The 14,218-nt window shown below is 48.1% G+C and overlaps 1 non-coding gene across 1 annotated transcript; it reads left to right on the top strand.

The window, feature by feature from the left end:
• The first annotated feature begins 6,373 nt into the window (after nt 1-6,373).
• Nucleotides 6,374-6,480, top strand: LOC118547024 (U6 spliceosomal RNA). Its single transcript, XR_004922897.1, has one exon. It is a non-coding gene; the product is annotated as a U6 spliceosomal RNA (small nuclear RNA).
• The last annotated feature ends 7,738 nt before the right edge of the window (nt 6,481-14,218 follow it).

Below are 14,218 nucleotides of genomic sequence, written 5' to 3'. Positions count from 1 at the left end.
ATCCTAAGAGTCCTCATCACAAGGAAAATTTTTTTCTTTTTTTTGCTTTTTCTTCTTAGTGTATCTATATGAGATGATGGATGTTCCCCGAACTCAGCGTGATAATTGTTTCACCATACATGTAAGTCAAACCATTATGCTGTCTACTTTAAGCTTATACAACGATGTATGTCAATTATACATCAATAAACTGGAAAAATAAAAATGGAAAAAAGAACTTGCTGAGCCTTACTCTTCTTACATACAGCGTTTTTCAACATTCCATTTGGCCTCATGAAAACCATTACAGAGAAGACAGACTTGACTGGGCAGGGAAAGCTGCTTGGAGGCAGAATGGCTGCTCCAGCTGACCGTGAGCTCTTGGCCTTTGCAAGTTTTGTCCGACAGGTCATGGATTGGGAATAAGATAGGAAAGATTCAGGTATCACACAGGGATCTAATTCTGTAATCTGTATGGTGACTTGCAATTCTGAAACGTTTTTACAACAGATGATTCCCAGGGATGATTTCCAGCTTCAGGTGCAGCTTGATTCAGAGCCCAGCGCACTGTGATCTCTCTGCTCCGCTTCCGTTGTGTGTCAGTTTCTCCCTCAGCCTGCTTCTCCTTGCTACAACCAGATGGCCACAGCATCTGACTGAGCCTGTGTGCTCACGTCCCCAAGCCCGGAGGAGAAAAGAAGGTCTGTGTTCCATCATTCCTAGCAAACAGCTTAACACTTGCACTCATTAGACTGGACTGGGTCACACGTCCATCCTGAAACAATCACTATGGCCAAAGAGATGAGATAGACTGTTCTGGTTATCTGTTGTGGTGGAACAAATCCTTCCAAAATTTGGGGACTGAAACAACAATCAGCTCATTATTCTCATGGTTTCTGTGGGTTAGGAATTTGGGTAAGCTCAGCTGGGTGACTCAGGCTTGGGGCCCCCTGTGGACTTGTAGTCGGATATACTAGAAGCTAGAACACTGGGGAGACAGAGGAAGTTGGTATTGGGAGCTGGCAAGGCATACCTCTCTCTCGGCATGGTCTTGGGGCCTCTCTTCTGGACCAGTTTGGGCTTCCCCACATCATGGAGCTCTCAGGACAGTCAGACTGCTTATACATCAGTGTCCCAGGAAAATAAGGTGTGTTTGGCATTTCTATGGCCTGGCCTCAGAAATCACATAGTGCCACTTCACCCTGCACCGGATGAAACCCAAAAACCCACCCAAGTTTAAGAGAATGGTACACAGACTCAACCTCTCGATGGAAGGGGGACAAGGTTCTAGAAGAACATCTAGAAGAACAGCCATCTTTGGAAAATAAAATTTACAACATATCCTGATGAGCTTAATCTAATCCAAACCCAGTCCGGAGCTGAGAACCCCATGGTTGGCAGTCCCCGGAGTAAACCTGGGGTTACTGATAGAAAAGAGGGACATGGACAATGGTGAGGGTTGGAACAATCCCTCCCTCCTCCATGTTGGGGGTGCTAAATGAAGGACAGGTAAGGAAAGGAGGAGGTCACTGTTCTCTGCCTCCTTTGATGCTTTTTTTTTTTAAGATTTTATTTATTTATTTGACAGAGAGAGACACAGTGAGAGAGGGAACATAAGCAGAGGGAGTGGGAGAGGGAGAAGCAGGCTTCCCGTGGAGCAGGGAGCCCGACGCAGGGCTCGATCCCAGGACCCTGGGATCATGATCTGAGCTGAAGGCAGATGCTTAACAACTGAGCCACCCAGGCGCCCCTCCTTTGATTTTTTATGTACATATTTCTATAATTACTTTATCATAAGACTTAAGTTTTGCAGAGAACGTATTTTTAGCCAAAACTAAACACAAAAGCTTACTTTTAAAAAGAAGACATACACCTCATTAACTAGAGCCACAATTTAGCTGTAATCCAACACATTAGGCTGAATTTTCTTTGTGCTGATTATAAACAGATTAACAGTGTAAACAAAGGTGAAAGCCAATTATCTCTTTTTAGGGACATATACAAACAGTTTTAATGCTGTTGAGGGGCAAGGTGCTCATTATAAATATCTCTGAGAATCTGCTCAATTGACACTTTTGAGATTATAAAAGTTATTTCCTATCCTCATCCTATTGTAATATTGTTAAATTCAGGTAAGAATTTAGTATATGCAGGCAAAATGTCTAAAAAAATAAAGGCTTACTTCTCTTAAGATAGTCAATAACTCAATATTTTTATGCTTTTGCCAAAGTGACATTGACCCTCTCCTATAAGCGGCAGGCTGTATATTGTTTTCTCATTGGGGCAAACGTCTACCAAAGAAATAGGAAATTTATTATTATAAGTTCATAATTAAAAGGTAAAAAAACAACTACTGTGTGTGTATACAATTGTTGACTTCCTTTCATCCCCCCAGATTGGCTGATGCCTTAATTAGAGCATTTCTGCTGTGAACCTTTCTTCTCTTTCTACATAAATGCATTGAAAGCTTATTAAAATGAATTCCCTCTGCCCTCTGACTCTGAGGGATGGCCAGCTTCAGATAATCACCTGTTGATAGCTACAGAGAGTAAGTCAGTGTTTCTCCTATAGATGTGCAGCCCGCCAGGACCAGTGATAGGGCCGCGTGTGCAGGTAAGATGCTCCTGCCTCCGAGTCTGCACTCCCTGACACCCATGGCTCGATTTCAAAAGCATAATGCTCAACCATCGGAAGAATCTGCTCCATGGCTCTGCTGTTGACGGCTCTGGGGGATTTCTGAGCAGCTCTCCTCACTCAGGTGCATTCGATGCCAACAACCTAACAAAGGAACCAGCTAAAAATTCAGTGTTCAGACAACAGTCCATTGTTTGGTCTGTATGACTTCAAATAGCAGGCTGGCCTCCTTCCTTTTTTTTTTTTTTTTTTTCCTAACCCTATTGACTAAATTGGTCTATTATTTTAACATGATATAGAATTTTTGAGTCACAAAAACCTACTCCCATTTTTAATTTTTTGCTGGATACACTTATTCCAGAACACGTGACTTCTTTGCCTGCGAGCCGTATTTTACCAGCTTTTACCAACACAGCTTGTGCTTTACCTGCACGGGGTGAGGGAAATACATGAGCCTTGAGGGCTGGCCTGGGCTGTCTTTCTCCTTTTCCAAGGTCATAGGAGAGGACAGCTTTGCCCGCCGCACCATCCCATGTGCTCCATTGTCAACAGGTTGTCGTCCCACCCAGGTGACAACTTTCTCTCTCGCCTCCTCTGACCTCCCCAGCTACCAGGGAGTTCCCAATTCCTCCATCTCCCCCAAGTAATACACATGCATCACGGTGACCACCTGGACACCACTCTCACCTGCACAGCGGGGAGCCTCTCGAGGTAGGGTGGGGGCAGAGCACAATTTCCACATTGAGGGCAGCTTGGTCCTGAGCTCCCTGCCCTGCACCGGCCACTAGAGGCTCTAACCCTTTGTGTGGGCCAGGCATGGCTGCTCCCAAAAGACTGTCATATTCTTGGTCATGCTTGCACTTCACAGCAACCCTGTGAGATTGGCAGGGTCAGAACCTCTGTCCCATTTTCCAGGAGAAAAAAATGGAGGCTCATCAAGATTAAGTGATTTGCCCCAAGGCAACCAGCTAGGAAATGGCAGAGACAGGCCTCAAACCCAGGTCTTTCCATCAGGCCAAAGCTATTCTGAGGGTCTCAGTGGCTCCTGGTGCTTCAGAAACCCTATTCTGAAGACCACCTCTGCTCCTCCTCGTTCATTCATTTGACAAACATTTTGTAAATACCTTCCATGTGCCAGGCACAGCGCCAGACTCTGAGGAAACATGCATCACACGTGATCAGGTGGGTCGCAGTCTAGTGCAAGGAACAGATGGACGCCATGCCAGGGAGTCTTGAAAGAGGACCCCTAATCTGTTTCAAATGAAGGAACTGGATTCGATGGGCTCCAGGACCACTTTCTGTCCCCACTATTCTTTGGTTCTATAACCACCCAGCCCAGCAAAACTGTCATGATTCTGAGGGGGTGAAGAACACAGAAAATTGAACTTCATAAATAATCCTGATATTTCTCCTAAACCTCTCAATTAAAATGTCCCAATTGAGCTATTTACCTTTCCTCTTTTATTCCCTACTATGGGGAAGGCTGATAAAGAATGGGAAAATGGCTCAAAGTCAGGTGACGGGAAGGAAGCTAGACGCCACTTGGGGCTCCAGTGGTGAGCCCAGCATGGAGGCCGGGACTTCACAGTACCTGCCCTTGGGCTCAGGGCCACCTGCCAGCCACGCTCCCCCTCCAGTTGTTAGCCACCTCCCTGGAAAGAAAAAGTCACAATTTCTGAACAAGCTCTAGACCCCCCCTCGTGCCCACACATGCGCACAGACCAACAAGTTGAAAGGAATCACTGACAAGGGACCTGACACCATCTGTCCCTCAACCTTGACCTTCAGTGGAGAGAGTAAGGAGGTGTGAGAAGCAGGGCCGCTAAAGCTCGTGTGCTGCTGGGAGGCGGGCCCTAACCTGGGGGCCCATGCATGCAGCCCCCATTCCACAGCACCCCCCAACCTCCCTCAGAGGGCCAGCACACAGTGAGCGGGGCAGGGGCTAGAGCAGTGGCCAGGGGCAGCTACGTGGGGACTCTGGGTGTGTGTGTGGGGGGGAGTCTTATAGTCTCACTTGGGTCCCATGAGCCTTTGGAGTTTGTTCAAGGTCTCCAAGTCTGGATTCTCCAAATAGCCAAGGATATGCTGACTGGCCGTTCACAGGGGACCACTTGAGTCTTCCTGGGGGTCCTGGGGGGTTACATGGCTGGGATAAGACACTCACATTCGCCTGATAGGTGTCCCTCACCCCACCTCACCGTATTAACCATGCATTTCTGATGTTTTGTCATCTGAGGCCTTGTTGACCCTGCAGTCTGCTCCTCCTGGCCCATTTCTAGAGACAGTAAATTCCTAGACCTTGCCTGTGAGTGCAACTTTCATCCTGAACCCACCCCCACCCCTACCTCCTCTGGTGGCTCTCCCACTCAGGGATCTGTGCCCCAGTTCTCATCACTCCAGGGCCAGGTTCCAGAAAACTAGGGACAGCCCTGACACTCTGGAGCCCACTGGAATTACTTAAACTAGCCAATCCTCAGCCTACTTGCCCCGCTTCACCCATTCCTTGCCCTAAGAACTGCAGTAAAGTCTCCTGTCTGTGATTCCTTCACCCCCTCTGCCTCCTGGTGTTGCCCTGTGTGCCACGGCAAGCCTCTTGGGATCTGTGACAATCGTCTCCTTATCTGTTGGCCTTACCATACCTGAATAACAATAAAACCTATATTTTAAAATACGCTTTCCCAGGGCGCCTGGGTGGCTCAGCCGGTTAAGCATCTGCCTTCGGCTCAGGTCATGATCCCGGGGTCCTGGATGCAGCCCTGCATCAGGCTCTCTGCTCGTCAAGGATCCTGCTTCTCCCTCTCCCTCTGCCTGCTGCCCTCCCCTCCACTTGTGTTTGCTCTCTTTCTCTGTCAAACAAATAAATAAAATCTTTAAAAAATAAATAAATAAAATACACTTTCTCGTGGATAATCTCTGCCAGAAAAATCTTTCCTGACCTTTCTCCTGGCCAGTTTATACACATCTGTATTGTAACTGTTAATGTCATGGTCATCAACTCATCTTGTCTGTACAAAGTAGACCATTACAGGATGTGGGTAGAACATGGCAGAGGCCGTACGGATACACACTGCAAGCTCTCCACCCAGGGTTTGGCGCATCTTAGGTCTGACCATGTTGGTGACAAAGGCTGCTTCCGACTGTCTCCTGGCCGCTCCTCATCCCAACCCCCAATAATTTTCTACCACTTCTTTGAGCAATAATACTCGCCTCTAGGAATCCCCAGGCCTCAAGACTGGTAGGGACGGGGCTGCCAGGGTCTAGTTTCCTGAGAGGTCAGGGAGCCTCAGGAGAAAGGACTCATCCTACCCGGAGGAAGAGACAGAAGACAAGCTCGTCCAGTAGCTGTGTCCCGGCTGCTGAAGAGAAAGAACAATTCTTTCACTTTGCTTTGTTTCTGGTCCAGCATCCCGTGGACTTATATCTGCATCCTGAAAACCCAAAATAAGCTGCTCTCTTAAAACTCCATACAACATCAGCATCCAGGGCGGTGAGACTGACAGCTTACGGAACACAAACATTGACCTCCAGTGAATGGTGTGCGTAGGGAGGAAGGGCACTGGTGTCCGCAGCTGACTTGGAAATGCATAAGAATGAGAAGACGGGCTGGCGGACATGTAGATGCAAAGACAGGGAGAAAAAGGTGAGGTCAAGTGGTGGACGTGCTCATGAGCTCCCTGGAGACCTGGTCCTTTGCTCAGCTGGGGGACTCGGCACATGTCCTGAATCCTGCCTTAAGAGAGCTGATAGAACACCAATTACAGTGCTCACTTTGGCAGCACATATACTAAAATTGGAACGATACAGAGAAGATTAGCATGGCCCCTGCACAAGGATGGCACTCAAATTCGTGAAGGGTTCCATATTAAAAAAAAAAACAAACCACACCAATTACAGCTGGAAATGCCTGTAATTTTTAAACTACTGTACAGATTTGTTTTGATCAGGAAATTTCAGATCCTGAACTATAATTAATGTGCCATTTTTCAAGATCAAATCTCCCTTTTGTAAAATATTGCTTCCTCTGAGGTAGCAGGGTTCATATTATCTAACAAATGTTGAGCAAGAGACAGAAAACATTTTAAGTTAAATATTATCAAAGTTCTCTCCCAGACCCATGGCCATAATACCCTCCCTCTCCTCAGTGATGAACGGATCCCTACCCCAGGAAGCCCAGCGATCCATGAAACTCCCCCAAACCAGGCCTTAGTCACTGCACAACTGAGAAGCCATGTTTTTTTTAATTTTTTATTGTTATGTTAATCACCATACATTACATCATTAGTTTTTGATGTAGTGTTCCATGATTCATTATTTGCATATAACACCCAGTGCTCCATGCAGAACGTGCCCTCTTTAATACCCATCACCAGGCTAACCCATCATCCCACGCCCCTCCCCTCTAGAACCCTCAGTTTGTTTCTCAGAGTCCATCGTCTCTCATGGTTCGTCTCCCCCTCCGATTCCCCCCCTTCATTCTTCCCCTCCTGCTATCTTGTTTTCTTTTTTTTTTCTTAACATATATTGCCTTATTTGTTTCAGAGGTACAGATCTGTGATTCAACAGTCTTGCACAATTCACAGCGCTCACCATAGCACATACCCTCCCCAATATCTATCACCCAGCCACCTCATCCCTCCCACCGCCCCCACTCCAGCAACCCTCAGTTTGTTTCCTGAGATTAAGAATTCTTCATATCAGTGAAGTCATATGATACATGTCTTTCTCTGATTGACTTATTTCGCTCAGCATAACACCCTCCAGTTCCATCCACGTCGTTGCAAATTGAGAAGCCATGTTTTTTAAAAAAATTTTTTTTTGAGAGAGAGAGCAGGGGTGGGGGGTAGGGAGGCGCAGAGGGAGAGAGAGAATCCTCAAGCAGGCTCCATGCCCAGCGTGGAACCCCTGATGCAGGGCTCAATCTCACGACCCTGAGATCATGACCTGAGCCAAAATCAAGAGTCGGACGCTTAACCAATTGGGCCACCCTGGTGCCCCAAGAAGCCATGTTTTAAACATGGAAGTGAAAACGAAGGGTTTTCTGCCAAATTACTGCCACATAATCCCTGTTTTGTCTACCAGCAGAAGCTGAATACTGTGAAGTGGACCCCAAAAACATGTACTCACTCTGCTCCCCATCCATGAGGGAAACAGCTCTGACCATTTACAGAACCGTCAGAATGCTTTCCAGATATTAAGTCTTCTCTCAACTACTTTTTTCAAATCCAACTGTGAATGAGTCAGGAATATTAATTGAATCATCCCCACCTGGAACCAAGCTTCAAATCAACATAAAAAAAAATGTATGACTGATTAACATATAAAAATTAGAGGCAAAGATAGGAACCGCTCATTTCTTTACATCCATCACAGATGGGATCCTAACACCTTCATTACCTTGATTCTGCTCATTTGCAATAGGTCTCCTAAACTTGCCCATAGCCAGCCCTTCCTTACTTTGCAAGTCCCGCCAGGGATCGCTGTTGAGCTCAGAGGAGAGGAGACGAAAAGGAGAAGCAGGTAAATGGGACAGCATCCTGTGCACCTGACAAGGGAAAGTGCCATGTGGTAGGAATGGGGGCTCCCAGAGGCAGAAGCATGAGTAAGGGAACACGGCAAGGTCACAAACTTCACCTCCCACCATATTTTAGCTGGCTGAACACTGCAGGCTCTCCGTGTTTGCTGGTTAGTTCCGGAGCAGGCCTCCCCAGAAAGCGGAGTTAGTGGTCAATGCATGTGGTAAGGGAAGAGGCTCTAGTAGTGAGACCCTGTCACCCTCACCCCCCCAACAACATCAGTTTGCCACTGATGATCAACATTCTACAGTTAGAGATTTATTTCTTTGACTTCAAGATTTATTCCCCTATTGTAATACTCATGAATGTAACATCAGTAATGATAGCTTATAGTTGAGTAGAAATGGATTCCTAAAAGCCTTTCCTGAGAACATATTTTGATAGAGGAGGGAAGTAAAGAGCATAAGCAGGTTCTGAATCTGGTGTGGAGCTGATAGGCAGATGTGCTACATAGTCTGGGGAGGGGTCAGGGCCTGGGAGATAGGACTCACCCAGCCCCGATGTTTCATCTAATGTCTTCCTTACTGAAAGTGTCACTTGATTGGAGGACAGGACTAATAAGCTCGTGCTCACACAGAACACAAAGAAGGGTTCCTTTCCAGGGTATTCACTTTTTTTTCTTAACCCTGGCCAGAAACACATAAAAAGAAGAATTTGGCAAGAAATGAATGACTGCAAAGCTCATCTTCTCCCCTAGAAAGAAGTCAAAGGACGGTGCCTGCTGAGGGATGTCTGGGTCTCAGCCTCAAAGTGAAGATGCACCAAATGTGAGGGGCTGCCCCGAGTCCCCCCAGGATGGGCGGCAGGGGAAAGGGGGCTGCAGGGCCCACTGCCTGGAAATCGGATCACCGAACCCAGGAGCCATGGATGAACATGAAAGCAGGCTTGAATTTTAAAGTAGGTAAAAGTAAATTTTAGCCCAAGCCCAAGATATATATGAACGTTAGGTCCCGAAAATGGAGCAAGCAAAGAAAAGAGGCCAGGCCAATGCGGTGGTCCCAAGAGAAAGGGAAGCTGGTAGCGAGGCACCTGCCAAGCCTGGGCCAGGCCCCTGCCGAGCGCTTCAGGTGTATCACTGATCTCAATTCTCCAGCAACTCTATGAGGCAGGGACACTGCTGCCCGTCTTCGCAGGTGAGAAGGCTGACACTGAGAGGTTCAGCGATTTGTCCGAGGCCACATTGCTCAAGGTTTCACACCAATGAGGATGCAGTTTATGACTCTTAGGAAAATATTATCCAAGGATTATGATTCCTTCTTTTCCAGAGGTTGAGAATTCTTGTTCCAAAGCCAACCTATTAAGCATCCTATCTGAGAGCCTGCAAATCTGGAAAATCCTGTTCTGGTTGATCCATTCACAGAAAACACCAGGAACCAGAGCTGCTTACACGTGGACCTTGTTCCCCCTTTCTGAGGGGGCACCCCAAAGCAGGGGCAGCCCCGACTCCTCCCCACTCCCCAGAGCTGCGGCCTCATGGGAGAAACCCCGTGCTTCCATGTGAAGTTTAGAAAGAGCTCACTGTCTGCCCTGGGACTCAGGGCACTGGGTTAAGGCCCATCATACCTAATGAAAAGGCAGAACACAGATTTTGATAGAAAAGTGGATAAACGTTCCCTTCTTCCATGACTTAAGAAAAAAATAGAAACATAATTCTGCCTTGAAGATTTGAACATTATTAGGGGCGCCTGGGTGGCTCAGTTGGTTAAGCGACTGCCTTCGGCTCAGATCATGATCCTGGAGTCCCGGGATCGAGTCCCACATCGGGCTCCCTGCTCAGCAGAGAGTCTGCTTCTCCCTCTGACCCTCCCCCCTCTCATGCTCTCTCTCTCTATCTCATTCTCTCTCTCAAATAAATAAATAAAATCTTAAAAAAAAAAAAGATTTGAACATTATTAATAAATTATTACTAGGTCCTGACCCTCTGTTTGTCTGGTGTTCACCTACATTTCCACCTTGGATCAAAGCTGGCTTGGTGGGCAGCAACAGATGCCAATGCTTCCAAGCCAAGGAAAGCGGTCCCCGGGGAGCCCAGAGCACTGAGCCAGGGAAACTGAGCCTCACTGACGGGAATGTGCAAGCCAGCCCTGAAGCCACCAGGCCTCTCCTCTGGCCTTCATTCTGCACGCCCACTGCATGCGCCAGCTTCTTCTGCCTGCTAGCAACTCAAGCTCCCTCTTAGCTCCGGCTCAGGCGTGACTGGCACCTGCAGCTCTGACCCTGGCCTTCATGTTCCACTAATTGCAAACTCTAGGTTCTGGGCTTCTTGCTTCCCCATCTCAAGAGAGAACTGAACAGGCTCACTGGAGTCTGTGGAATAGTCCACCAGGGTTAGGTGCCTGCTCCCGATCCAATCCAGTACAGAAGGGGGTGACGGCAACACTACATGGTCTATTAGTGGCCACCCAGGCCTCTGTACCTGGCCCGCGGGCAATTCCAAATAAGGGGGTGTGGCTGGCAAGGTGCTCCCGAACGCGTGTGCTACCTAATTTAGTAAGGTGAGGTTTTATTCTTCTTATTTTACACATGAAGGAAAGGGCTAAAAAAAGAAAATATGCCCACAGTCACACAATTAGCAAGTGCAGAATTGAAATTAGAATTTAGGTCAGTGTATGTGCTATCTATTGCTGTGTAAAAAAGTAGCCCCAAACTTGATGGCTTAAAAAAAAAACCATTTTGTTTGTCCACAGTTCCCGGGTTGGGGGGGCAGGGCTCAGCGAGAAGGCCTGTGTCTGTCCCACGGGGTGTTACTTGGCTTCTCGCAGGCGGCTGCAGGCTCATCTGGGAGATCTGAGATGGCTACATGCGTATGTCTGCCCTCAGCCGGGTCTGCTCTGCTTGTGGACCTTCATTCTCAGTGGCCTCTCTTCTCTCACGGAGGCTCATTCTCCAGGATCTCTCTGCCTCATGAGGTTTCTCCAACAGGATAGAGGGACTTTTTGTGGCACTCAGGGCTCCAAGAGAGTGAAAATGGAAACCAAAGGGAGGCTAAAGCCTAGCGAGCTTCGGATGTGAACTAACATGGCTTCTTCTACCTCTGTCGGTCAGTGCAGTACCAAGGGCTGTCCCCGACTCCAGGGAAGGGGCAGTGGACTCCACCTTGGGAGAAGAGGAGAGACAAAATCAGATGTCAAAAGGCCTCAGGACAGGCCAGGATGTTGGTGGCCATCATGGAAACCTTCCACAGAACCCCAAACCCGTGCACTTCGTACAACGCCAAGCACCCCAGGGTCTTTACGGCTGCCAGTGTTCTGATGCCATCAGAACCTCTTCCAGAGACAGCTTGTATCCAAGCCAGTGGCACGGGGCTGAAGGTGACACCTCCACTTCAGTTATTTAGCAAGCTTGGAGTCCTCAGTCGGCCTGGGGCTCAGCCAGACAACCAGAAGGTGCAAGTGAGTCAGACCTGGCCCCTGCTTTCCCAGAATTGCTGTCTCCTGAGAGGAGAAGACCTTGTACTCCGAGGAACTGAGTAATGTCCTGTCCCCTCTGGAGAACAGTGAGAACATCTGAAAGCTCACAGGCTGCCAATTAATCGAGGTCTATTAAGTACCTTATTTTTCTAGGCATTCTGTCAGACTGGGCTACTCAGTGGCCTTAGAAAATAAAACCTTAAACTGGGAAGTTATTAAATTCATATTTTTTTTAAATGTGAAGTGATTAAAAGCAAATCCCCTCCACCTTTCGAGTTGGAAACATCCAGAAACAGAGATGAGCAGCAGCAGTAGGAGACCGTAGGGTGCGTCCCATTTGTCAACGGCAGATGCCAAAACCCAAACACAAAGAAACTCAGGAGGAATCCAGGCCGCCTCAAGAGCGGCAGGTGGTGGGAGCCGGTCCAGGGATTGCAAAGCTCCCAGGGCCCTTACTCTGCTAAACCTGAACGTAGCCACTTGGTGAGAGCAGCGCTAACACGGCCACGCCTCCCACCTCGGTGGAGGAGCGCTCCCCCATCCTCCATCCGTGGTCTACGATGTAGCCCTCAGACTCCAGGACAGACCATGTCCATGAAAACCCCGTGCTTTCCCGAGCCTACCTGCTGCTTTCCCAGGCGAGCCCTGCCACCCATCCCCAAGCTGGCTCTGCACACCCGCATCCAGCACCAAGGCCCTTCCTCATGCTCTCCTGGGGTAGCTTAGCACGGGGCTATCCCAGAAATGCAGAAATACGGAGCTATTGCTCCTGGGCAGCTCACAACCAAGCCCAAGACCGAAATATCAACTTCTATGTGGAAACCGAACAGTATCTAGAAGCTCACCATTGATCAACCAGTAGTTTGTAGTTCCTTTTAAATTTTGGAACCTGCCGTTTTCTCCTGTGTGTGAACGCACTGTGCTTTCAGAGATTCTTGTAGGTGGTAATCATACCCGGAGGTTCAGGCTTTCCCTGTCTATGACTTGCAAAGGTGCATGAAGGGCTGATTCGTGTGCTGCCACCAAAAATACAATAAATAAGTAATTTGCACCACCAGTGGTGTGGAAGCCAGGCTGGAGGAGTGAAGATGGGATCTCAACGCCTTTGGGGCTTGAAGATCTTATCTGATGCTGATGGCTTTTCCCAAAGCACTTTGTAATTCATACCTGGGATGTTTTATATTAAGAAGTTGGCTTTGCCAAAGGCCCACGGGTCTAATTACCCAACACTGGACGTGCCTGGGGCAGGGGAGCCTGGGAACAAGGAAAGGCAGAGGGTGAGTTAATTTAGGGCTCTGAGCAGGATTTCTGTAAGGGCTGCTGGCACAGTTGTTCCTTTCTCCCCGAAATCGATCAGAATTAAGATTTTTGTTCATAACGGAATAAAGATGAGCTAGCACTGTCTGGTGTCTGACCAGCCTGAGCACCCTTCATCCTTGTGTCTTCTCCCAGCCCTGCTCTGTCTCCCCTTACCTCCCTTCGCTTCACTCACCTTCTAAATTTCATCGCCCCCACCCCTTTAGCTTGGATTTCCCTCAGGATATAAGTGAACTCTCTATAGGACAACAGCTGGAAGGCTTTTCTTCATGACACTTCAAGCCTGGTGCCCAGGAGGCCTGTTACTTAAAGCTCCAGAAGCTGATAAGGGCCTCCTGAGCTCTGAAAGCAGCTTGAACATAGCTCAGAATAGCCTTCCTGCGATATTTTCCGGCCCCAAGTCAGCTGCCTCTCCTGGGAGATTCAAGTTGCAAGTGTGAGTAAGAAGCAAAGATTCCATTCTAAGTCATGCTGCTCTCACTGAGGACATTCCTGGGCCCAACCTTCTAAAGGTAGAATGCTTTTCCAGTGACAAGCACATCCGACCAGACGGCCAAACGAAGCTGGTAAATCTTAGGGAACTAAAAATTATTGGAGTCCAAAAAAAAAAGATGCTACCCAAAATAGCTCCAATGTTTTCTTCTTCAGTTCTTTCACAGTCATGATCCTGCACAGATGATAAAGTCCATCCCTAATGCATCTCGAGTGGTGCTCCTGGATGGGAAGTCAGCTGACGATGAACTTCACAGGCACGCAGTCCCAAACCGGAAATTGAAAATCCCCATGGTGTTTCAGATAAAAGGTCAAACAAATATAAGCTTCCTCCAGGGCCATAGGTCAGGTGTGGGACTTTGAGCACAAGTCTCCCCAGACGCCCTTCTTGAGTCAATTCTGATCCTCAGGGACGAGGGAGGAACATCGGAACAGAAGCCCACCACCTGTGGCGGTGCATTGAGTCTGCTTCATCACCGCCCCAGGGGAGGGGCTAGGAGGATCCTGTCCCTGATTCAGAATAGTCATGGGAAGTATTGACCTTTGGGGGGACCAGAAGGAGATTTAGTAGGAAGTTTTGAACGCGAATTCTTCACAGTTCTCAGGTTGATGGGACTGGAGGTCTGAACTTGTGCTCAGAGGGCAAGGTAAGCATCTGTACCGAGACTCTGGGCAGCCCCAGGGATGGCACCGCCCCCTGACTCAACTGGAGCCCTCTCCGCTCCTCTATCTGGAAGTGGGAAGGGCAAAGAAGCTTAGAACTCAGGATTGGTGCCCCAGAAGTTAATCAATTTTTAAGAAAAATCTCCATTT

The sequence above is a fragment of the Halichoerus grypus genome, chromosome 9 (genome assembly GCF_964656455.1).
Source record: "Halichoerus grypus chromosome 9, mHalGry1.hap1.1, whole genome shotgun sequence".
Taxonomy (NCBI): domain Eukaryota; kingdom Metazoa; phylum Chordata; class Mammalia; order Carnivora; family Phocidae; genus Halichoerus; species Halichoerus grypus.
Note: the sequence above shows the minus strand (reverse complement) of the source record. Positions and strands in the feature narration are given on the sequence as shown.